The following is a 24,166-nucleotide window of genomic DNA, read 5'->3' as shown; positions in this document are numbered from 1 at the left end:
TGAATGCGTGCAAGGACCTTGTTCGATCTTTATCTAGTTTGGTATACACCTCAAATACGCCAGCAAATTTGCAATTAATCTTTATAGATAACAAATACATGCAAGTTAAACTGATTTCATAAAAATTTCGCAAAAATTACTCAACATTTTATGTCATCAATTCTGTACAAAGTCTGCTTCTTTATCGTTTGTCCTTTTGCTTATAAATCGAAGAGCTTACAACGAAAGCGACTCTTGTCGCCATAGTCTGCGATTACGTATTCATCAAAGAGAATTTTAACACCTGTGTCCGGCTTTATATCGTAGTTTTAAGAAAACTATAAAAACGTCCAGATGGAAATAAAAATGAATAGAATGATTGGAAATTATGCAAGTACGTACTTGTATGTGTATATGTATTTGTTTGCCACGTTGGTAATAATTTCGAGAAGTTGATTGTGCAATTTCTTTCAACTGTCAAGTACATTTCGAAACAGTCGAAGAAAAATGTATCGATGTTTGAAAGTTATCGATGGTATCGATGGGGTTATCGATGATTGAAACACCTGTTGGCCAATCGATTATTCGAATACCAGTTATGTATATGTACGTTCGTGTAACTTTCATACGTCAAGAAAGCGACTAAACTTGTTACATTCTCGTCCCATATGGTTTCACTATCAGAAAAATACAAATTGTAAGTAATTTTCGCTATAGTCTTCTTATTCAAAAATGTTTTTTAAATTGCTAATAGGTTATAACGATAAGTTAAAATATTTACAAATTTTCAATCTTCCCATTTTACAATTTGTTCTACACAATGTAGTTATGAGTACGTGCACGTGCACACAACGGTACGCAGATTAATAAAGTTAAACTAACAGCTAAAATAATATTATTCGCACCTTACAAGACATTGTAGATTTATCGTCTGCCTATAAAAATCTTATATCTTTGAATTTGCCAATTTGTTGCCTTCTTCGACTATTTTATATTCAGATACACTCCTTTTAATCACCAAGTGTCGTAAAGTCAGAAAATAAAGAAAGATGGATTTGCTATATCTTTCCTGTGTGGTCTCTATATGTTATGTAGGTAGTACAGTACAATATGTGAGAATCTAATCAATTGAAATTTATATTGAATTCGCACGTTATTCGTATGTTCGTATCCACGTTCTACCAGACTAGCTGCAAGAAATATTTATTTGGAGCTTCAGATAATGTTTCAAATAAAAAACAATAAAAGTATATTAAGTGTGCTAAGCAAGTATCAAATTTTTCGTTCTAAAAATCTCAAACTTTGTCTCTTGGTAGAAAAAATGACAAATGCATCCATAACTTTGTTGGTAACAAAGTTTGTTGAAATATCAAACACATGCTCAGTTGCAGACAGACGGAAATGTTATTTTAACAAATCGTACCATATATCCAAACCATGGCAAATGAAACTGACAGACTACTTTATCGTCCTTGTACTTGGATTATTTTCACAACACTGAAAATACTAACGCTGCTTTCGATATCAACAGGTACGTAAAATAACAACGTTTCACGTCCTACAAACGCGTAACACGGAGAACAATCGCAAGACAGACAAGGTCAATCGTTGAGAATACAGCATAGTTTTAGCAGAAGTTCGCAATCGAGCGATTTTCGAGCTATCTAAACAAACTTCTTTTTTCGCTTTCTATCTATTTCGCTGTCCTCCGCTCATCTCCTGTTCCTCCTTTCACGTTTGTCAGAGGCAATGACAGGATATTAAAGTAGGAACAGCGAGTAGACTGCAGACTGTAAATATCCGGTGGTGCTCGAGCTCGCTCGCAATGAACAACGAGGTCGGACACGGCAGCCTGGAAGCTCCGACATTTCTCTAAAAATGCCAGTGTTTTCCACTTGCCTTTGTCCTCCAGGGAATTGCAATACCGAAACGTTATAAACGTTATTCGAAACTTTTGTCCGATTTATCTCGATATTATCTAAATGTTGTTTTAAGTGATTTTTATAAAACACCAATTATATTTCTGATTTATATCTATTTCCTTAATGTTGGTCATGAAATGATGAATATTTTCAAAGTATAGCTATGTATATTAATAACGATTCCTTTTTTTTTTATCTAAATATTATAATTGTTTTCATGTAATTATATGTATTTATTATGTTTGTATATTTTTAACTATTAGTATATTCCTTGAACTCTCAAACTAATGATACCAAAATCCAAAAAAAGAAAAAAATAAATAAATAAATAGATTGTAGGATGGTTTCCTGTTCTTTTGTTTTTCTTTCTATGTACCCATACATATATGTTTAGAAATGTCGAATGATACAATACAAGACGTTTTTGTAACCATTGTACAATTATATATGTATAACATATGTTTGTCACAATAATAAAAGATTTAATGATCGATCATCGTACGAACAGGAATTTTATCGTGAATGTCACGTTGATGGGGAAAACAATTACGAAGTGTTTCAAAATGAACGCACTTCGAGTAGCTGTGTAGTAAAATAACGAGCAACTGTTGCGAAACAGTTTAAGTGCTTTATATTAACGATTTTTAAATATTTCTGATTTTATTATTATTTTTGCATTGTTATTTGCAATAAGTATCTATTATTATGCATATGGCATTATAATTGATTTACTTATAATTACGATCGACACAAATTACAATTCCTATCGTTTAAAGTATTTATTAAATAGAAGTTGCAATTTGGAAAATTACCGTAATGATGATTAATCGTTAAAAGCGGAGGATAAATATCCGTTACTGCCATAAAATAAATAAAATAATCGAATAAATAATATAACAGTTTTGAACAGTTTTGCATTTAATCAACACCAGCTACTTAATTATTGAGAAAGTTGATAATGGTCCCGGCAATCGAGACGAAATTCTGCTGCATATTTAGCGAAAATGGATGAGAATATTTAGTACAAACTATCGTTACAAACTTCACATTTACGTATACTGAATATTTGTGTCACGTGAACAATGTGCAGCCTCAATGTATGACATACACGTAGTATAACACACGCATTTAGTAGCATTCAGAATATTCAGAAATCGGCTGTTGCAATGTGCCACATTATCCAACTCGCACCAATCCCAATACATCCATGTTAATTACACTGAGTGCGGTGTAGAAATGGTTGCATCACATCGGCGGAAACTTTTCCGCGGCAAATGAAATCGATTTGGTGGCCATCCGCGGCTATTTAACCAATCTACCTAACGATCCATTATCCAACCATCGAGCAAAACGCGCGTAATTGGACCTAATTCAGATTTTTACCAACGAACCCGTGCATTCCGTGTGTACACTAATAATTTCGTTTCCCCTCGTCACTCTTTCTTTTCCCTTCTTTTTCTATCTTTCCCCATTTCATCCTCTTTTACTAATTAAAGAGTTTCCAGGAGTCCAGTATAATATACTCTGGTAGAGAAGCCTCGGCAGCAAAGTATCCTCTCGAGAATTTAGGACTCTAATATGGAGGAGGGTCTTTCGCGAGAATATATGAATTCCAATGACGAGGAGCAATATTGCAGGGCTATTCTTTATTGTAGCTAGTAAAGACAGCCCCGGGAACGCGAACAGCCTGAATCTAAGAGGTCAGCTCTCTTTACGCGGCCCTTTCACTTTCCTTTTCCGGCAACTTTGTCTCGACCCTCGTACGCTCGATTTACGGTGTATCACATCGACTCTAATTCCTCTTAACGCGTCTTATCCGCCAGTTTAACCATCACGCTCAGGCTATTGCGGGTCTACGACGCGAAGGTTTTGTGTGATTTCACGTTAAGTTCTATCTGTGTCTTCCTCTACCGAAATCGCCGTTTTATCGCAGTTTTATATTTTATGGCTGAATAATTCTGCTATCATTTACATTTTAATTGTCGCGAGGAGTCATAAATCGTTTAAAGAAAAGTTCGCTTGAAAAAGATTGTGTTTATGCATTACTTTTGTTTAATAATTGCGTAGATATATTTAATAATACGAATTCGATCGTATACTTAATAATGCGAACTGCGTATGTGCCTTTGGATTACATCGAGAAAAGACTGCACGTACATGAAACACTGCATAATCTTTAGGAGAAAGAATCGTCGAATATCGTAAACGTATAATTTTGAAACATATGGATTCGTATCCCGTATATAGTTTTAAGCGTTCGTATATTTACGGCTTTCACACTGATACGATGTTTAACTTATTGGCTTTCGACAACGTAAACTGCATCGTTAATGCAAATATGAACTTTGTATCGGATAAGCTCAGTTCACGCGATATTCTATAAAATATAAATCGGGTTAGATTTGCATATCCAATTTGAAGAGCGTAGCATGCGTTTTATGATTATGAAAATTAACAACGATTATTAAATAGTCAGCTTGATAATATTGTTTTATATAAATTAGCTATCATGACTATAAATGGATAAGCATCTATTAAGATGTATAAAGATGTATCGCATGCAGTAACAAAACTTAGTCGTTAGAAGGTTTTATATAACTGTAGCTACATGGAATATGCTTGTAGTAGAACTTTTTTGATAATTTTCTCTAAACATATGTTTTATGAGTTGTTTGATATTATTTTTCCTTATTCTTTTCTCATAAGTTTAAAGGCACAATGTAATTTTACACTATAAGATCTTTAACAGAATCGTCATAGAATAAATTAGTAATATTTAAATAAAATTTAAATGAATAAAAATGTATAGAGGGAGAAACGTATATAATACGTGAAAGTGTAAAAAGTATTTAAGTTCTCATACTCGGTACACAAAGTGTAAAGTACTCGACATTATATTTAGAAGGTGAAACAAATTTCTAATTAAATCTCGTTTCTTCAGTTGTGTTCAGAAAAACGTGAATTTTCATAAACATTCGCTATTTATTGATTATACACGCTATATATGTGTACGTGTACCGCACAACGTACAGAAGCTTCGCGCTTCAAGTATTCCCTTTAATTTACAAGCAACATCCAATATTTAGAGTACATCCGTAAATTTAAAATTAAACACGAAACAATGCACTGATATTTGATAAACTTTAAAAATACATTTGTATGAAAGTTATATCATGTTTGGAAGGAATGGAGTTTTTAAATAAAAAAGTAAAGAAGTTCTTTCAGAAGTACGAATCGATGTTCCTAGAAGTTTCATGGAAGAATAGTGTCGCATACTACGTAGAACACATGTATTAACTCTCACGTTCCAGTTTTCAGTTTCGTTCTCTTTCCTTCTTTTTCTTTTTTATCGTTCCCAACTCGATACCGCTGTACATTTCTTCACTTTTCATATACATTTCTCCCTGCCAGCATATAAATTTATGCTGTACTTGAATAGTAGCCAAGATAACTAAACAGTTATTCCTTGTTGAACGATATTTTCTTATCAACCATTAATGTGAAATATGGTGATTCATAGGAGACGTTTCACGTATGCTCCATAGTAGTTAAGTAGATATTAAAAAAGATTGAAATATTAAAAATTAGAAATTGAGCGAATAGATAAGTATTATCTACTCAAACATAACAGATTTTATTCTTAACATCTTTCCTGAATGATAAATGAACGATACTAAAAGTTAATGTGACAATAAACGAACGAATATCGAGCTCAACAAGCAAAACACTCGATAGCTCGTGTTTCAAGAATAGGAGTTAAATGTTTCGTTTCCTTCAAGTGCAATCATTTCAATATGCACTTATATATATATATAAACATAGACTACAAACGAAATAATTTTAATTTCTTTTTAATTACTGGTATTTCCCATCTGTATTTCGTCGTCTATTTTTTATATCAAAGATAGTGCTTTTGCCTCTTTTAGGACGTTATACGTAACGGTTTATAATAAAATACAAACTAGAAAACAGTTTGTATTGCTTCCATTTACGTTAGAAAATACCTTGCGTAACTCTGATATTTTATCCTCGCGTACTTGCAACGATACGAACGTTTTCTATCTATAGTATGCGTGTATGTATATAGATATATATTGTATTTGGCTTGCTGTTAGTTTGTTTCGTCTCTACAGGGAATATAACCAAACCGGTGAATATAAACGAACAGTTGAAGAATCATCTTATTTCTTAGCTGCACTCTGGCAATCCCGTTTTACCTCGGTATCTCCAACTCACCAACGAATTTTCGTCGTTTTTCCTAACTGCCGTAATCCACTTTCTCATCTCGTTAATATACGCTCTTCTACGTTTCATCCGCGTCAGCTTCTACTTCTTCCTTCATCTCGAGTTTCTTTTTCTACTGCAGTGACTCTTCATTGGCAAGTTATGTCCGTAATGCAAAAACCTTGAATATCACTTTATTAATCACTGTTCGTTGCTTTCACTCGGTTTATAAGAAAATGTTTATTGAAAGGCCTGACATGTTTGCAGTAGTAAGGTAAATGTTGAAAAAATTTCTGATTATATACTCTACGCATAGCAACTGGCATGATTGTACAGAAAATTTCTCATCGCGATGTTGAAATGTCAATTATTTTTACATACATCGTAATCGCACCATATTCGCTTATACAGTCATTATGATACTTGTATTGTACATTCACATTTTTAGTTTTATATTTTGTAATATTTCTTTCGAATTAAATTAACAATTTCGTAATAATTATTGCGTAAGAATAAAAACGACAATAAATTTTATATAGATATTACTCATTGCATATGCATAGTATTTTTTAGCTATAATTCTACATTTACTTATTACTATTACTATTACTACATTACTTATTACTATTAGCTTAAACTCTACATTTACATACACATAAATATATAAAAATGAAGAATGTATTCATTCAGCGAAAGATGTTTTCAACCCCATAACGTTTATTTTGAATGCTGATTTTATTATTTAATGAAGATGAAGAGTTACGTATGGACAAAATCATTTGTACTCAAGTATTTCATTTTAAACGTATTCTACCTATGACAATAATCTCAATCGTTTGCGATATTATGAAACTCAAAATTATTTGCAATACTAACTACTATATACATTTTTTCTAAGTTTTATGCAGTCGTCTTAACCTGCTACAGTCCTAATCTCGCTCTTGTTTCGACAAGTAAAAGAACATTTGATAATTTCCGACAAACGTATTGGAAATGGAACGTCATATGTAACGACAAAGATTCTTTCTTCAAACTTGAGAAACTTGTTACCGACGAACAATACGATCCAGTCTGAAACGACGAGAGGAACGTAACACAGAATTGTTTAACTTGTTTAACTCAATAAAGACGTCGGTAAATCGATATCGCTTTCTTTCTTTTCGAATTTTTTCCATCGGAAAGACAGAGAAATTCCTTACTCGTAAGAGAAGCATCTACGACTCGAAAAAAGGTTATTAAGCTTCGCGACAAGGCGAGTACAATGTGAGAGGTAGAGCAAAAATTCGGAGAAGGTTTCATCGAGATAGACGCTATTCCGCGTCACTAAGCAAAAGACGACGCGCGTCGCGATGCTGCTCGTTCTCGTCGACGTCACGACGAAATAACCGAAGTCTCGTCTCGTGTAAAAACGTTTGATACCGTTAGCTGCTTTCCACGTTAATCCGGATTAAGAAACCCGACGGGAGATTTTTGCATCTTGCAAACCGAGGCAACTTGTAAACGGTGAAATAACAGCAGGTTGAATAAAAAAGGGGGGGACTAGTCGCAGAGAGAGAGAGAGTCTATCCTCAGCCTGGCTGTCGGGATCCTCCGTGAAAGTGAACCCGAGAGGGTAATAAAAAGAGCGACAGAGGAGATAAGCCGTTTCGTATTGCCATTCGATCGACGCCATATTCCTGTGACGTGTGTGCCGGGAAATCACGAGGAATATGTTCCAAAAAGTAGCGATTCCGTTTGAATTTCGCCAGTAAGGAGTTAGAGCGATCGCTCGAATAACTTGTTCCGTTGAGGAAATCGTGTAAAGCTGCAATTTCCTCCGCGACAAATCGAAAAGACTTCCTATGTCAACGCTAGGAACGTCGATGCGAAAGCGTTAAAAAAAGTAATAACAAATATCTTGATATCTATTGGGAAACCACGTCTATTAGATATCAAAGATTAAATTATCGCGCAGGGTTCTTATTTTGTTCCTTTGTTCCTTTTATTCTTGTCTACAGCGTATTCTATTTTATACGATGGATACGAGGTTGGATTTTGGCTTAAGTTAAGATTTATATGTTGAACGTAGGATAGTCGTTTAAACTGGAAATTGAAAGTAATGTTTACACTCCACTCGACAATGATTTTGTTGTATCAACGTTATATGTTCGCTTATCACCGTGTAAAAGTATTTCCTTTATTTATAGTAAAACATTAAATACTCTGCCGTATATAAAAGATGAAGAAAAAGTAATCCCGTAACACGCCGTAATTTCCGTAAAAACAAAAGTATTCGAATAAAAGCACAGAAACAAAAGTGGTGAGCTCGTAGCAACAAAATTAACCCATGAAATTGTTAGTAGTAAATAGAATGCAATTAAAATACGCAGTAAATTTTAATTATTTATCACAAATATCACAGATAGTTTAGATATTGAAATTAGCAATATAGTACGTGATCCAGCGAGAGATCGGCGATGTATTTGTCAGATTTTTTAATGTCCATGTTTGAATTAATCATAGCAATCTTTTTCTCGCTTTAGAGGAATCTTTTCCATTTGATCTACAACTCAAGAATTAAGCAATTAAAATTTTACATTCACTGCAGCTCGTTTACGTTTAAATTATATCCTTTTAGAACATTTCTGCTCTCTTGACCATGAACATTTCGATAGCGTGCGACACAAAATGGACTATGATACACTGTATCACTGGTAGAAGCATTGAAAAGCTCGCTCCGATCGATTCCTTTTTTCAATTTATTTATTCGTGCATATAAAAACGTTTCGATCAGACAATAATAAAAAAGAGAGAGAGAGACAGAAGGCGAGAGAGAAGTGGAGACAAAATCCAGTTTCAATCTTGCTCGAATCGAGATTGATTTCCGGGAACTAAATGCATCATCAACTCGACTGATCATTACAGGGATCGTTACACGCTCGACAACTCAACAGTGAAGTCAGCAAGCATTCAGAGACAGTCATTCTAAACGTTTCCTTCCAGTTGAAGCATAAAAAAAAAAAAAAAAACGACGCCGAAGCTTTTACCCTCCGTGGATCACGATCATTGATTTACACTCACATAGCCACGAAAATGTGTTTCCAAGTATAACAATGAAGGTAAAACTCGTGTGTCATTACAGTGGCGTTTAAGGAACACCTGGTTGAACATGTTAATTACTTGTGCGCGGTTAAACTATCTTGTTCAACGTTCGGTCTCATTATCTTAGCAATATAACTCTATCGAACATTTCTGGCGGGACAGCGTGTAAATTGCCACTTGTATTTGATAAACTCATCGGCGTATGGTTGCGTCGTATCATTGTTATAATTTTTGTGTAGAAATAATTTCGGTGGTACTTTTAACTCGGCATTGAAAGCTTTTCGATAAAGTATCCTGTATTTTTTAAGCAGAGATTCCGTGACACAGGGTAAAACACGTAACTGGAACCACTTGAATAATTGAATACCAGCAGCGAAAACCTTTTGCTGCAAATAAATGTTCTGCGCGTAATTCCAAAGGACCACGTATTATACTACACGCTATGTGCCTATTCTTTTCCGTATTTTAATTCCATGATGCACGTTAATTTTATCACGGCAAGAGTAAAGCCTAGCAAACGCCTGTAACTTGTAATAAATTTTTTATTTCGGGCATTCAAGAATAAGCTGACAACACGAGTCGTAAAACTTCCTTCTTCAGAAAGAAAACAAATTACAATTTCGCAATTAACTCGCTGTCGGCCATTGTTCTGACACGCGTTTGCAACCTTGCGTTTGGAAGAGAATTCACTTTTACATTCCACAGTAACGCGGTATGTGCGACACTGATACAGCTCATAAACTTCTCGTATTAACGTTACATGGAACGGACGCATGAAACAATGAAGTATCTGCTTTCACGATCGGAGATAAAACGTACGATACAAAGGCGTGCGCAAACAGATGTTTTAACGGTGTGTCGAGTATCTTACGGCCGGGCCAACGTGAACGGGAAAATCGAATAAAACCAGAAAATTCATCAATTGTACCGGTAGAATCGATTTAATCGTCCGAATTACCGAGAAATCGATTCGAACTTTAATTACCGGTCTAAGTTGGTCGGTTAATCGATGCTGTTATCAATGTGGCAGGTCAAACGGTTGTAAAGAGCAGGAAGGTAATCGGTGGTTATGCAAGAAAGTAACTTCTTAAATCAGCTCGGCTCGTAAAACGAGCATAAGGTGTCATATAGCTTGAAATCCTACGGTACCCTTCGTGGGGCGCTCCTAAGCGCTAAAACACCGACATCTGCATCTCTTGATACCGACACGCCGCGCCGCGCCGCTCCCTCGGCATGCATTTTCGATCTTCTTATGGCCGCGTTGTGTACAGATACACACGGCTGGGATTCGTGTTCGTTGAAGAAAGGAAGACGGAAGGGAGGAGATATTCGCACACAGGCTTCCAACATGATCACGAAGTTCAACGACCCGCGGGAATGCCAGGGCACCGGCAGACTGCCGTCTTAAACCGTGCTTGGAGATCGCATAGATGCGACTTCGTTCGGGGATGCTTGTGCAGGTGTGCGACACTGTACGCACTACTCCTTCCAAATGTGCGAGATTGCTTGGATATGTGTCGATGCGCGCGGATGCCTCTGAAACGCTGTCGAAACATACGTGGACCATCTATGAGGTGTACGTATAGGGATGTGTATAACGTATCAAACGAGAGGAAAACGGGAAAGATTCTCTCTGAATGTGTATAAATTTATGAGAAACTTCGAGAACGTAGAAATACAGGATACGGTGGACTCAAGTGCGTAAACGAGCAAAAGGTGACTTCTCATGTAGGAATAAATCAAAACCGCAGAATCTTTCAGGATTGATTTTTCATTTAGAAAATCAATTTTACAAATCCTTCGTTTATGCGTGTGTTCGAGATGATCAACGAGGAAACGTTCTACGATCTCCATCTTTCGCGATGAAAAAATGTAGAAAAATTTTGTTTACTTGATTTTCCTTAGGGAAATGACTAGAACACGCGCTAGATCGTCGAGTAATATTATTAAAAAAGTAATGACGATGCGTGTATCGTCGTCGTCACTGAAGGGTTCCCTCCTTCTCGATATTTATCGACTCCGCCCTAAACGTGTTAACTATGTATGTATACGTAGTAAATACATACGCATTGTACGTAGGAAAATCGTGATTCGTTAAATAGATGGAAAGTAGCCCTTTGCACAAAGATTAATCGAAACTAGGGAAATAAAAATGTTTTATCCGAAATAACAGGTTTACTTTTCATGTACTTAGAACCCAGCTAATTTTATTACAAAATGTATGTCACTGCAAAGTTATAGGTTCTCGAATGATTTTATCGCTTATATCTATATTAAAATTGATATTTTCTAAGCAGATGTGTAATAAGAAAATTGGCGTTCCTAATAATTATCGAAACTATACTCTTACGTATTTGAGAACTTCTTGGCCTTCGTATTGCTTTATTTCTAAGCTATCAGTCGGAAAAATCTATGGTTCTAAACGCATTAGCGATTAAAAGCTACTCACATGGAAGTAAGAATTGAAAAATGCAAAATCTTTTATACCTACAAAGTCAAACTATTTCGTCTTGAATGTTTTCATTATATTTCTGAAATATGTGCACAATTTCTCTCTCTTCTCAATTTATATTTGCTATTTATGATGATAGATATCTACGTAGTCCAATGTTAACAACGAACATTATAAAGAAATGAAAACATAACGATTAAGTTATTTTCCTTACGATTCGTACAATATCGTTAAACAAATAAGCAAGGCGATTAAATCGAACATTATTATAATTACAACGAACAAAATACGTGTATGCAAATTACAAAGAGAATTTTAAACAGCCAACAATTTATGTATTATCACGTAACGTTTTATTCGTAAGTTTACAATTTGCGATTTCATTTGTATATTTTTGCAGTACTGTAACAATTTAAATAATGTATTATGAGATAATAATTCTCAGAGTTTTAATAATATCGATTATTTAAGTTTATCTAATTTTTAGTCCTAATATTTATTAACGTGGTACATCTGCATACCCATCCGCATACATATATTTGTGAAAAACGGTATATTACATATTTTTCCTACACCAATTACCTAAATGAAATGAAATCGAAGTATCAATTACTTTGAAGAATAAAGTACAAATATTGCGTTTATTTCACAGAATAAACTGCACGGATGGTGCACGTATTTGTCGAGATTTAACGTGTTTATTGCCCAAAAATAAAAGTTATAATGATCGATACGCGAAACTGGTAACACAAGATTACCCTCCGGAGCTCCTCTGAAACAACGTCGCCAAGGTGAACGGACGGAGAAGCGCCAAAAAACTTGCGGAGGCAGATATACGAAGAGCAAGGTGAACAATGGTACATAAGCAAAAATGTGAAGACGGTAATGTGGATACGGTTGAAGTAGCGTCGAAACACGTGTACGTCCACGGAACAGCGTGCAACTACGTAGTCACGCTAATGAAGATACTGAAAGACTGCAAGAGAGGTTCATGGAGGACTCCTGGAGGGAGGGAAAATTGGAAGAGGAGGAGTAGACTCGACAGTGGGTGTGCAAAAGATGGCAATCTCCGCGCTCATTGAACGCAGCCTGGAGGTGTTTAATGAGAACAGCCACCTCGCTACATGGTACGGTCGACCTATATCACCGGCCACAGACGACGTCGTCAACGACGGCAAACGACGACCACGACGAGGATCACGACTGTCTGCCATTGGGAAACCTGTCTACGAAGCTGCATCTGTGTCTGGCTGGTTGGCTGGCCCCGTTTCTCCAACTTTCAACGATTCCTCAATGGTTTCGCGAACAATGGAAATTCGAATCCGGCGAGCTGGTCAAACGGTACGTCGATTTTTATTTTCATCGTTTTTGCTGTGCTGCTGTCGGACGGATTAGAATTCCGATCTCGGCATTTACGAAATCAAAGTGAACGACGATCAGTTCTAATGTTTCCTCGACACGGGAAACGATGCCGCTAGCGGAGAAAATGGGATCACGGAAGCGCCGGAAGTTAGGCGGAAAATCGCCGATTCGAGGTAAAATTGACTTCGTGATTCTTCGACGAATTCGTTACCGAGATGAACACGTGACGCCGATAAGCCGTCGCAGAGTTCTATCAACTTCTAGCTTTTCACGATGGCTAAAGTTTAAGAACGATGAATCGATATCGTATAAACGAAGGAATGGAAGATAATCGACTTTTAATGAATAGAATATAGAAATTGTATATTTGACGTAGAAATTTCTATGTGTAATACAGAAATTCTATTTGATTATCTTATATCGGATTAATTTAATTACCTTATTTATAATAACGTAATCTTTATAAATACTTATATTCGATTAGTTATTTAAGTAATTGATTATACATGGATAATATTTAATTATATTAAATATAATATTTAATACTATTGTTAAAGTCGCTTTAGGCAAGAGATTATTTTCTCAAGTATCCTAGGACTATGAGAAATAGAATTATCTGCAGTTTATCTGTCATCCATTGTCATTGCACATATTAGGATATAAAGAATCGGTATAACCATACGAAATTTAATTATTTATTCAATTGCAATGTAAGCAATATTTATATTTGATCTTCTATAACATGATGCATAAATATCTTAAATTGTCTTTGTACAATATAAATAGAAAGTAAAATAGAAATAATAATATATGCGCTCCGTAAATAGGAATATGTTTTGTTTTACAGCAAATATATTCTGTTATTCCTCTATACATGCTAGGTAAATATGGATGATGCGCTGGAAGTAATACAGTTTATACGTATGTACGTCATTGTACGCACAGTAACATTGTAAAGCGGAATATTATGGACCAACGATGAAAATAGCGTGTACTATGAACCAGATGCTCCTCTGAATATTTCTTCGAAAATAAAATAACTTATCGTAGAAGAATAGTAAAGTTACTTCGACCGCTTCGGTAATCTTATTTAAAAAACAGACACGGACTTGACAAGACACCCATAGTATCTATAACTGTCTTCTGCGAAACTCGTATATACCACGAGCCATTCGTCATCAGTTCGAAGAGTCATCGTGATAATGTAAAATAAACGTAATAAGAGACAGAATGGAATTGAAAAGAACGAAAGTGTAAATGAATAATAACGTGACGCGGAGCGGAGCCACATGGGAGACTTAGAGTAAGAAAAGCACTAACAAGAAAACTTTTTAACAAGAAACTTTCCCCAGGTAACATCGATGCATCTCTGAGTAACCCATCAGCGGCGCACCGCGAGCCACGTCTACCATCCACGTGACAATGCAAAAAGGCCAACTTTTCCATGGATAATCCAACGAGCAGACGATCAGGAAGTTGTCTTGCCAGAAGCTCGTGTACGCGTTCAGGAAGTCATAAATCGAGCGTGTTGCATTAAATCTCGTCTACGTTGGTCCGCGAGCAGCGTAGTAAAGAGCTTACTGCGCCGTAAACGCGTAATGCCATTAAAAGGATCGCATTGAAGCGATGAGGACGAACGAGGATTCAACTTCTGATCTACGGGGACGCTTCTCCGGAAGATCTCCAAGATGAAGAGGCGGGGGTGGAGGGAAAAAACCGGATGAATTCGACACCGACGAGTAAAAAGACGAAGAGAAAGGGGGGATAGAGAGAGAGAGAGAGAGAGAAGAAAGGATACGTGGGTTTACGGCAATAAAAACGCCTACAAAGGATCTTTTCAGATGAGTATAGGGAAACAGAGAGCAGAGAATAAAGAGGAGAGGGCGGAGGAATGGGATAGATGAACGAGAAGAGCAAGGGGTGGGGACTGGAAAATGACAGCTCCAGCAATTGCGTGTAATTGCACCACGTCTTGCACAAAGGAGCCATAAGCCTCCCCCGGAAGTTTCCTGCGCGACAGGTTGTCCTTCGTGCTAGTCCAAAGAGGAGAATCTCATCAGAGATGCACGTCGACTTGCCACTCTGGTGATTAGCCTGTATGCTAGCGTTTAGGGAGCAGGATTCTGCCTAGACTTCGCGAGATCGCCTGATGCCTTTGAAACTTAATGTATTGCCTGAGAAATGACATCCAGGAATATTTCCAATTGTGCGTCGCGTCATGTACTGGTAACGAGAACCTCTGTTCAGAATATGAACGCTCGCGCGGATGTGAATCGATAGAGATTGATAACTTCTCAGGGGAACGGTTGTGCATTGTTACGAATGTATTCCCTGTATCGATAGAATATTATTTCAGACAGTGTCTGCAGGAACAAATCATTTTGTAGAGGTATTACCATTCACAATAGCTGCAATGTATCCGAATGAAGTGTTATCCATTTAATAACGTCGTACTTTATAATCCAGAATAACATATTTTTCGAAACATAAATCAACATTTTCATATTTGATACTTCATTCGACTCGATTATTTAATTAAATAATATCTGAGAATATTGAGAGCGATTATCATCGTCAGTTGACTTTATTTTGCTTACTTTAACGTAGCATGAATACTTTATTCAATGTCATTTATTAATCAAAAATGAATAATTAATGTAACGCATTTATAATTATAGCGAATTAAGTTTAGTAAAACGAGAAACGTTTCATCTTTATTGAAATTGTAATCTTATTCATCTTGTATCGATGCGATTTTTTACGAAGGAGACAATTCATAGCATTTGTTTGTAATATTTTTCGTTTCAAACTAAAAATCTCGATCTAAAATATTTGAAATATAAGAATATATAAACTTTGTTATATATGAAGTATAAAAACGTAACTTCTGATATTTTACTACATAGCTACCGATATTTTAACAGAAGTTATGCGTGTTTTTAGAAATCGGTTTCTGATACTGCTTCATGCAAATGAATTCTAAAATATTCCAGTCACCGTATTGCTCATTTGTGATTTTTATCACTATTAAATAATACGAGTCTTCAAATTCATTCGTAAAATAACAAAATAGTTTTGTTTGATAGATAGCCTGATATTTGTACCGTATATTATGACTACGTGAAAATCACATGTGAAATCATGGAATTATCGTCACGCATTTATTAGGACACAATGCTTACGAGGAAAGCTTTTTGTGTTGACAAACTGCCTCATTTATCTCAATCGATAGAAAGAAGTCGGCACTTTCTATACTATTGGACGTTATGATAAATTTCCACTCGTATATCGCCATTTTTTGCCCCACGATGTACGATACAGGCGTGACAGCTCAGAAAATTATTTCGATTAATTTATTCGAATGACCCATTCACCAAAGAAACGAACTGCAATTTGTAACATGAACTTTCATAGTTCGCAGTCGTTCGTCATCGATTGCGTTATAATATTTTTTGTTAGCTACAGAAATATCGCTCGTTATGCTATGACAAAATGTTATATCAATTAAAAGTGCGATCTATATTTTATCGAAATAACGCTATTACGTTACATTCTCATAATTTAAAGGGAAACAATGATATCTAAAGTAATTTTCTTATACTTATTGCGTTATATAATAATTTATAACTTTATGTGAATCTTTATATTTTGTATTTATATTTTACAAAAGCCTTTTAATAGATTACAGAATGGCGAGAAATATTTTATTTCCAAAGCCTTGAAACGTTAGACGTAAGAAACTGGTATTCTAATAAACAGATCTTATCTTCGAAATTAACTGCCACATTACCCATTTCACTCAAAAATGTAGGAATTATGTATCCACGATACCATCTTAATTGAACAAATATGGTAAACTTATGATTTACATGTGAATGCAATTATTTAAAAAATGTTTTGCATTAATTTATACATTTTTTCCCTATCGCTTGATATTGTAAATATATTCCGATGTCGCATGACGAAAACATCAAATATAAATCAGTTTCTTTTATGATCCAACCGAACAGAAATATTCGTATTCACAGGAACACAGACAGAAGGCTGAAAAGAAGAAAGTCGTTTTATGCTAATATGCCGCGCCACCGAGGAATGTGTTTATTGGATTTTTCTCTCGATCGAATTACATTCCTCCGTAGTACTGGACCATCGATTTGATTTTAGATTCCAAGAACGAGACCGAATTCTTCTTCGAGCCAATTTTGCGCGACACAACGCCATCATGTCCAATTAATTCATGCTGTAACGACAATGTTTCAACTTGGGTAGGAAAATCTCAATAGGACGTTCGATTCATTTGTACGTGTCGAGGATTATAGAATTTATTTCGTGCATAATTTATTTATATTGCAAGTTGACGTAATTCTAATAACTTATTACACGTTCTTTTAATGTGGCTTCTAATCTGGGATAATCGTGGATTTGCAAAGCGTGCAACAGCTGGATACATTGCGAAAAATGCAGACTATCATTTGACAGGCGGTGAAAGCGGCCAATGTAATTGGCAATTACAGCAGGTGGCTTTGACAACCTTCCCGCGACACTCGAAATTTGTCCCGGTTAAAGGGACGGATGAAATTGTTCGCAGGATCGTTTTCACCTCGACAAATGAATCCTCGTTAATCTACACCGTCATTTTTTTTTTGCTGTGCTTCAGCTAAATGTTCTCAATTTAATTCGAATTCCAGGATATAGACACGAATTAAACCCCTTTCTATTTCCAGCAGGAATTTTCATTTGGCACAGATTACGACTTTATGGCCAGCGTATCACGTAATCGATGATAAAACGAAAACATATTGGAAACCAGTTTATTGTCAGTCAATACCTAACACGAAAGCATTCCAAAGCAATATGAGATACGAAACGAATTTCATGAAATCTCTTCGAATACAATTTTTGAGATTTGATTTGAATAGGAAAGAAAAAAGCACATTAATAATTATTATAACTTTCTTATCTTATTTACATTTATATATAATTATGATTTTCTATCACTGGAGAATTCCTTTGGTTTAACGAACGTGCAAAAGAATTCCTGTTAATACGCGAAATCGAACGATTTTGGTTTTTAAGTCATTCATATAACATTTTTTTAATCTCGTTAAAAGTTCCATCGATAAAATTCATTTCAAAAGGTCAGAGACGAGTTGATGTTCACATTTCCATTTCGTTATTGCTATCTATATTGTGTATGAAAATAATAATAGCGCTTCCTTTTATGAAATTTATATGATCGAAATGAAAGAAACTGGCGAGACAAACATCAAGCAAATCCTTGGGATTATTTTTCATAATCAATGCTAGAATCCAAAATTCAATAATATAAATCAACCGAGAAAAGATAATAAATAAAACGCTGCGTCAACGCAACGTTGGTCTTCGACTGCTTAAATAAAAGTGGAAGATCTTGTTTTTATTCCCATCCTTAACAAAACAATCATTTTATATGGTACGACGTAGCATTGTAAATTCTTTGCACCAATCATTTTCTTTCGATACTTCTTTAATCGTGCTCAATGTGCAATGCAAAACGAACAATGCTAAATAGCCGATGTACTGCGTTATTAATGCAGGCACGTACCATCCAGGCAAAAACAGAATAACATCAAGCAAAGGTAAACAAATATCAGCAATCTCACGGATGCAATAGGTATGGCGGATACTTTAATCGCGGCCTTCGCGTTTCACGTTAGCTCGTCAAATTTGTATCCCAATACGCGTGTAGTTGGCTCCGATCGTTTCTCGCTCCGCATTTTTATCATTCAGGCATCATTTAAAATTTAGCAAACACGATTTTATTTCGTCCGAGCAAATATTGATACTCGTGATACCCACGGAATCCAGCCGATAATAATCGAGTTTCGTTTATTTGAATCGGATCCCGATTCTGCCGCTTCGATCAGTTTCACGAAAGAAGAGCACGGCTGGAAGAAAGAGGAACACGAACAGATTAAACGCCACGTTCCAACTAACTAGAGAAAGATGAGCCGAGAGCGCCGACTGACGATATGGAAACGACCAAATAATCGAACGCGAATTGTCGTTGCATGTTTTATTGCTCATAAATGCCGGCTACGATAAAGTACTTTGGCCAGACATCGGAAGAAAAGTTGCTCACATTGGCATTGCTTAAAAGTAGACAAACCAATGAAAAAAAGAAGGGTATACGTATGTATGTCTGGAATTAATTTCTACTGGAAAAGCTATAAAATTTTTTGTGAAAAATTTAGTTACGGAACAAACGTAATTGCTTTTTCGCATGAAAACCTTCACGATTGCCTTTGTTCCGGTAAAAGACAAAGTGTAATGGTATTCGTTATGATAAGTACAAAGTTGTGTGGAATGTGCCAGAAAATTATTTCGTCCCATGGAATATGTATTAATTAAATCACTGATAATGAAATTAAGTTTCGTTTGCTTTCGTTGCATCTGATTTTAATTAAAAACCCAGCGGTCTATTTGCAGACACGATCTGCAAACAAATTTATTCCGCGGGTCACAATGCTTTTTCATTGTGTAATTCGTGAAAAAAGCATCAAGATAATTATGAAATCTGAATCAGCGTTTGAAAACAAAGAATATCGCGGAAAATTCAGCAGAAATTGAAACCGAGCTTACGTGCATATTCTAGACAATTTTAAAGTACGTATTTCGTTCTTCACACTGTCATCTTTAGTTACAAATCCTATTCGTCCTAACAGTAATTTCTAAGTGTCCAAGTAAATTGAAGTTTCGTCGTTCTTTCGTGCTGCCCTTGTTTTCCTTTGCTCAATTTGAAACATTTACTCCTCGTCTCCCAACAATCTGTATAATATACGTACGTTCACCGAAAAATATAAGGAACAAGGGGAGCTTTACATTTTTCAATGTAACTCGAAAAGTGAACAAAATGTTAGATTGGACGTTCCGATCAGGGTGGACAATATAAACAATCCTAAAGAAAAAAAAATCAGGCAGAAGGAGGAGTAGCTCCGAAGGCTTATGCTAATCGGGGGAGTCTAGTGATATCGAAAAATGGTTTCTCCAAAAGTGGATGAAAACATTCAACATTCTTTTATTTCGCTGGATATGATTCGTCGTGCGTGAATAATTAGAGTGCACTCAGAAATGACGCGTACGGTCCTGCGTAGCTTCCTACAGAAAGATTTTTATGGCAGGAACCGCGTATCGTTTTCGCAGGGAACAGGGAGGAAACTGGAGAATGGGAAGGGGCAGAATACGCTTTATTATCTTCTGCAAAACACCAACCCATCCCTGCACATTCTACGAAACAAAAGGGACAAAGGACGCAATCGAAATATTACGAAGACAGAGGGAAAAAAAATTAGAGAGTATCAGTGAGGCTATGAAAGAAAAGACAAAAAGAAGGAAAAGCAAAGTAGGATAAAGGATAAAAAGTGGATGTAACACGGTTCGGATGTAATCGACGTTAGTTCCGCTATTGAAGTCAGTATTACTTCCGCAAATGTTAGTTATTAGTTAGTTTAATAGTTAGTTAAATAACGTTCTGAGCGTAAAATTTATTGTTTTTGTAATTTTATTATTTTATTTACTTCTGTGTATAAGAATTACAGTACAGTAATCATCTAACCAAATATATTGACTTACTCGTATATTTACAACTTTTTAAAAGATTGTCATACTATTTTGACTAGTTTGAAAGATCGACATACAATCAAATTTCTATATGAAACATACTGTTACAGTATTTGACTAATTGTTAACGTTAATATTATATTTCTAACACTTTCTCCTTTACTTCACATCAATAGGACTCTTTCAATTATGCTCTTCATTTTAACTCTGAACTTTTACAATCCCATTCATTTCTTGGAACCTGATAGTATATATTTTAATTGGAACTGTAACCTTTTGATGATATGTGCTGTACAATGAGCTGAAAAATAGCCTGCTGCATTATTGAATCGAGATTCTTTTTGCAATTAAGTTATTAAGTTGCGATAGTCCTGAGTGCCGTATAACGCGGAACGTATTTTGAGCGTTATACAGCACCCAGAGCACAAAAGGTTGGAATTAAATAAAAAGTTCTTTAACGAACAATATGTATTCCACTTTATGTTCAAACAATGAATATAGAATTTTCCTCATTATATGTATGAAGTAACATAATGTGAAAAAACAGGAAAATTAAAACCTAACTATTATGATGACGAAAGAAAGAGAAAGTTATGATCGCTTAAAATTAAATTCCATCGATATTGCTTTCCGCATGCTGGTATAGTTTGTCAATTAAGTTTTATCCAGCTTTAGAATTTCTATACTTTTTATTTACGAATGTTCCATTTGATATTATTTCTTTTAGAAACATATTTTATTTTCATTCTTATTGTCCAAAGTGCATTAATCGAAGGCAGTAGCAATTTTTTGATCGCGTTATAGGATTACGTACTTGCTTACACTGTATTTTCTAAGTGATATCGTTGCGTGCAAATCATTTGTATAATTATTACTTTTAGAAAAATCGCTTTCTAAAATAATCGTAAGATTATTCACAATATATACACAGTTTACTTATTGTTTAAAATGATTTGCGTGTAAAACTATTTACAATAACTGGATAATTTATAATCTAGCCCAAGTAAGTTTTATTTATACATTTATAAGTAGCCTAACCAAAGGTATTCATAACTTGTAACGCCTCTCTTCTGCTTTTAGTTTATATTTAGTTCGAATTCATTGCCATGACAATGTACATCCATCCCATTACATCAATACTCGAATATTGATGTCGTCCGCCTGATGTCACTGATGGTGAAACACATCGCCCAGAAACAGCTTTTTCATGCACGCCTGTATACATTTTATGCTGTATAATATAGTAACATACAATGACTTGCATTTTCTTACTGCTGCTATAAAAATCGACTTTTGATATCATAGCATATTTTAATTTTGTTGAATAAGTCTTTCGCACAAAGAGAAAATGTTAATGAAATCGAGGGGCTTCTAACGAAGACGATCATTGTTAAATTTGTTGATTGTTTTGATAATAACGCATTCTAGTATACAGAAGCAAGACTCTGAACATGATGGAATCGATATTGAAAAAGATGATCTATATGTCGACTTATCGTCGAATGAAAATTAACATGTCTTATAAAAATCTGTCTCGTGATGTCCATTTTATGATTTTACGATTTAATTAAATGTAGCTCTTCCGTGATATAATTGCAAATACACTTACAGGAATTTATGTGATACGACGAGTATTTCGTTTAATAAACTTGAGACGCGCGTACGAAGAAAAATTAAAGACGCTAGATTGTTCTTTTATTTTTCTGGTAGAAGATGTTCCCTAACCCCAACCTAATTATTCTACGGTAAATTAATTCGTTTGCGAATACATCTAATACATGTTATACAGATACGATATTTTAATGTACCCAGTAAGATTCTGTAAATGCAAAACTATAGAATAGAACTGGATCGTGCTAACACTGGTGTTGTCTCATACCAGAAGAAAGCTGTATTTAAATTAAATTCTTCATCAATTCTGAACTGATAGCGCATTTAAATTTCAATTAAACTTCGAGTGTATTTGATTCAGTTTAATTAAACTTCAATCCTCTCGCATTATTATGAGAAGTTCTCATTGTTTGCAATCTATTTCCTTGATTGATTTCCGTTCTTACTTCCTTCTTTACGCGAATTTCCTATAAATTTTATATTCTACTCAGACACGATTTACTCAATTTCACGCTCATATGTGTATTTAGTTAAACCACGTCTTTCTCTAATAAAGTTACAGCATGAACTTTACATAGTTGAGTAAACGCAAACGAATTATACGAAGGTCAAACATTATCGAAATTGCCGCAAAGATCTTCTAAAGCAAAGATCGACTGGAAAAAAATCTCGTAAGTCATTTCCATTCTGCTTTGTCACGGTTGTTGCCTCTTCCAGCGTATCAATTACTCAACCTCTTCTCCAAGTTCTATAAGATTATACGGCGAATGTTACATAAATCAATAATAAACGAATTTCTCCTCCATTATGACCTTGAATGAAGTTCTCCTTTCGTTAAACTAGCCTATTTACGTCGACAGCACGGTGAAAATACAGGGTGGTTTTATTAAACGGAAATTCGATGATCACAGGAATTTACATACATTTGGCTGGAACGCGTAGAATTTTAAAGAAGCGCCGTGTAACCGGGTGCGTCGAAACGTGTTTCATTAATTTCGAACTCGGCCACGAAGACATACAATTTAGTGCGCGCATGGGCCCTCGTGCACCTTCTCGTAGAACCCTCGTCAATTACGCTTTTTATTTGCGTTAAAACTTGTTGACCTTGCCCGAGACTCGTCTCTGCATATCTTCTTTATCCCGCTTATAGTATAATGGCGTTCTACCAGCGAGGAATCGACGAAAATTGACAAGTTGCAAGACGAGCAGGCAACAGAGATGCGACCAAGGATACCGAGCGACGATGAAATTATTTTACACACGTTAATTCGTATCGATAACGAGTTACATGACGTTTGCGTGACGCAATTCACTCGACGCCGATAGCGTGTACAATAATTCTTGTAAATACTTTGACGAAATATTAATTGCATCCATTACATTATCGTCTCCCTGTTTCAAGTTCAACTTGAAGTATAAATTATCGTTGTTTTATTAACATTTCTCGTTGAAAAATTTCCATACCTTCAAGCTTTGATCGTAATAGAAATTATCGTTGTTTGCTTTTTACAATTTATTATTTACAGTCCCACCAATCGTTAAATTAACGATGGATTATTAGTGACTCATTGTCAGTTAGAATCATAAGTTGAGGAAGAATTAGTTTGTTCTAAAAACTTTGGCACTTTCAAATACACAGCATACTTGAAAGAAAGCTCGCTTCACGATATGTATTTTACATAACATACGACGTAATGGTGCTTTAGCCTGTAATAATCACTAACTCATCCCACGCGATATTTCATCCACTTATTGACGCATCATTTTACGCCTGAACTAATATAACCGCTCGAAGCTTAAGCACGTTACCTTGCACTTCGTATTAACAGATGTAACGACTTTCAAGTTTCGTTAACCGACATCTTGTTCCCGACAAGCGTGCTTCCTTTCACTTTAATAGGAGCATATGCAACGGAAGCCGCAAGTTCGCGTTTCT

General features: G+C 35.4%; 1 protein-coding gene and 1 long non-coding RNA gene across 7 annotated transcripts in view; one reads left to right on the top strand and one right to left on the bottom strand.

Annotated features, from left to right (window-relative positions):
* Window positions 1–24,166, bottom strand: part of LOC139990284 (EGFR adapter protein) — a 282,495-nt gene that overhangs the window by 227,854 nt on the left and 30,475 nt on the right. The gene's annotated exons all lie outside the window — the stretch shown is intronic.
* On the top strand, window positions 12,549–16,798 carry LOC139989937 (uncharacterized). The gene is made up of 2 exons (XR_011800446.1): window positions 12,549–12,999; window positions 14,373–16,798. It is a non-coding gene; the product is annotated as an uncharacterized lncRNA (long non-coding RNA).

This window comes from Bombus fervidus, chromosome 8 (genome assembly GCF_041682495.2).
Source record: "Bombus fervidus isolate BK054 chromosome 8, iyBomFerv1, whole genome shotgun sequence".
NCBI lineage: Eukaryota > Metazoa > Arthropoda > Insecta > Hymenoptera > Apidae > Bombus > Bombus fervidus.
This window is presented reverse-complemented; position numbering and strand designations above follow the sequence as displayed.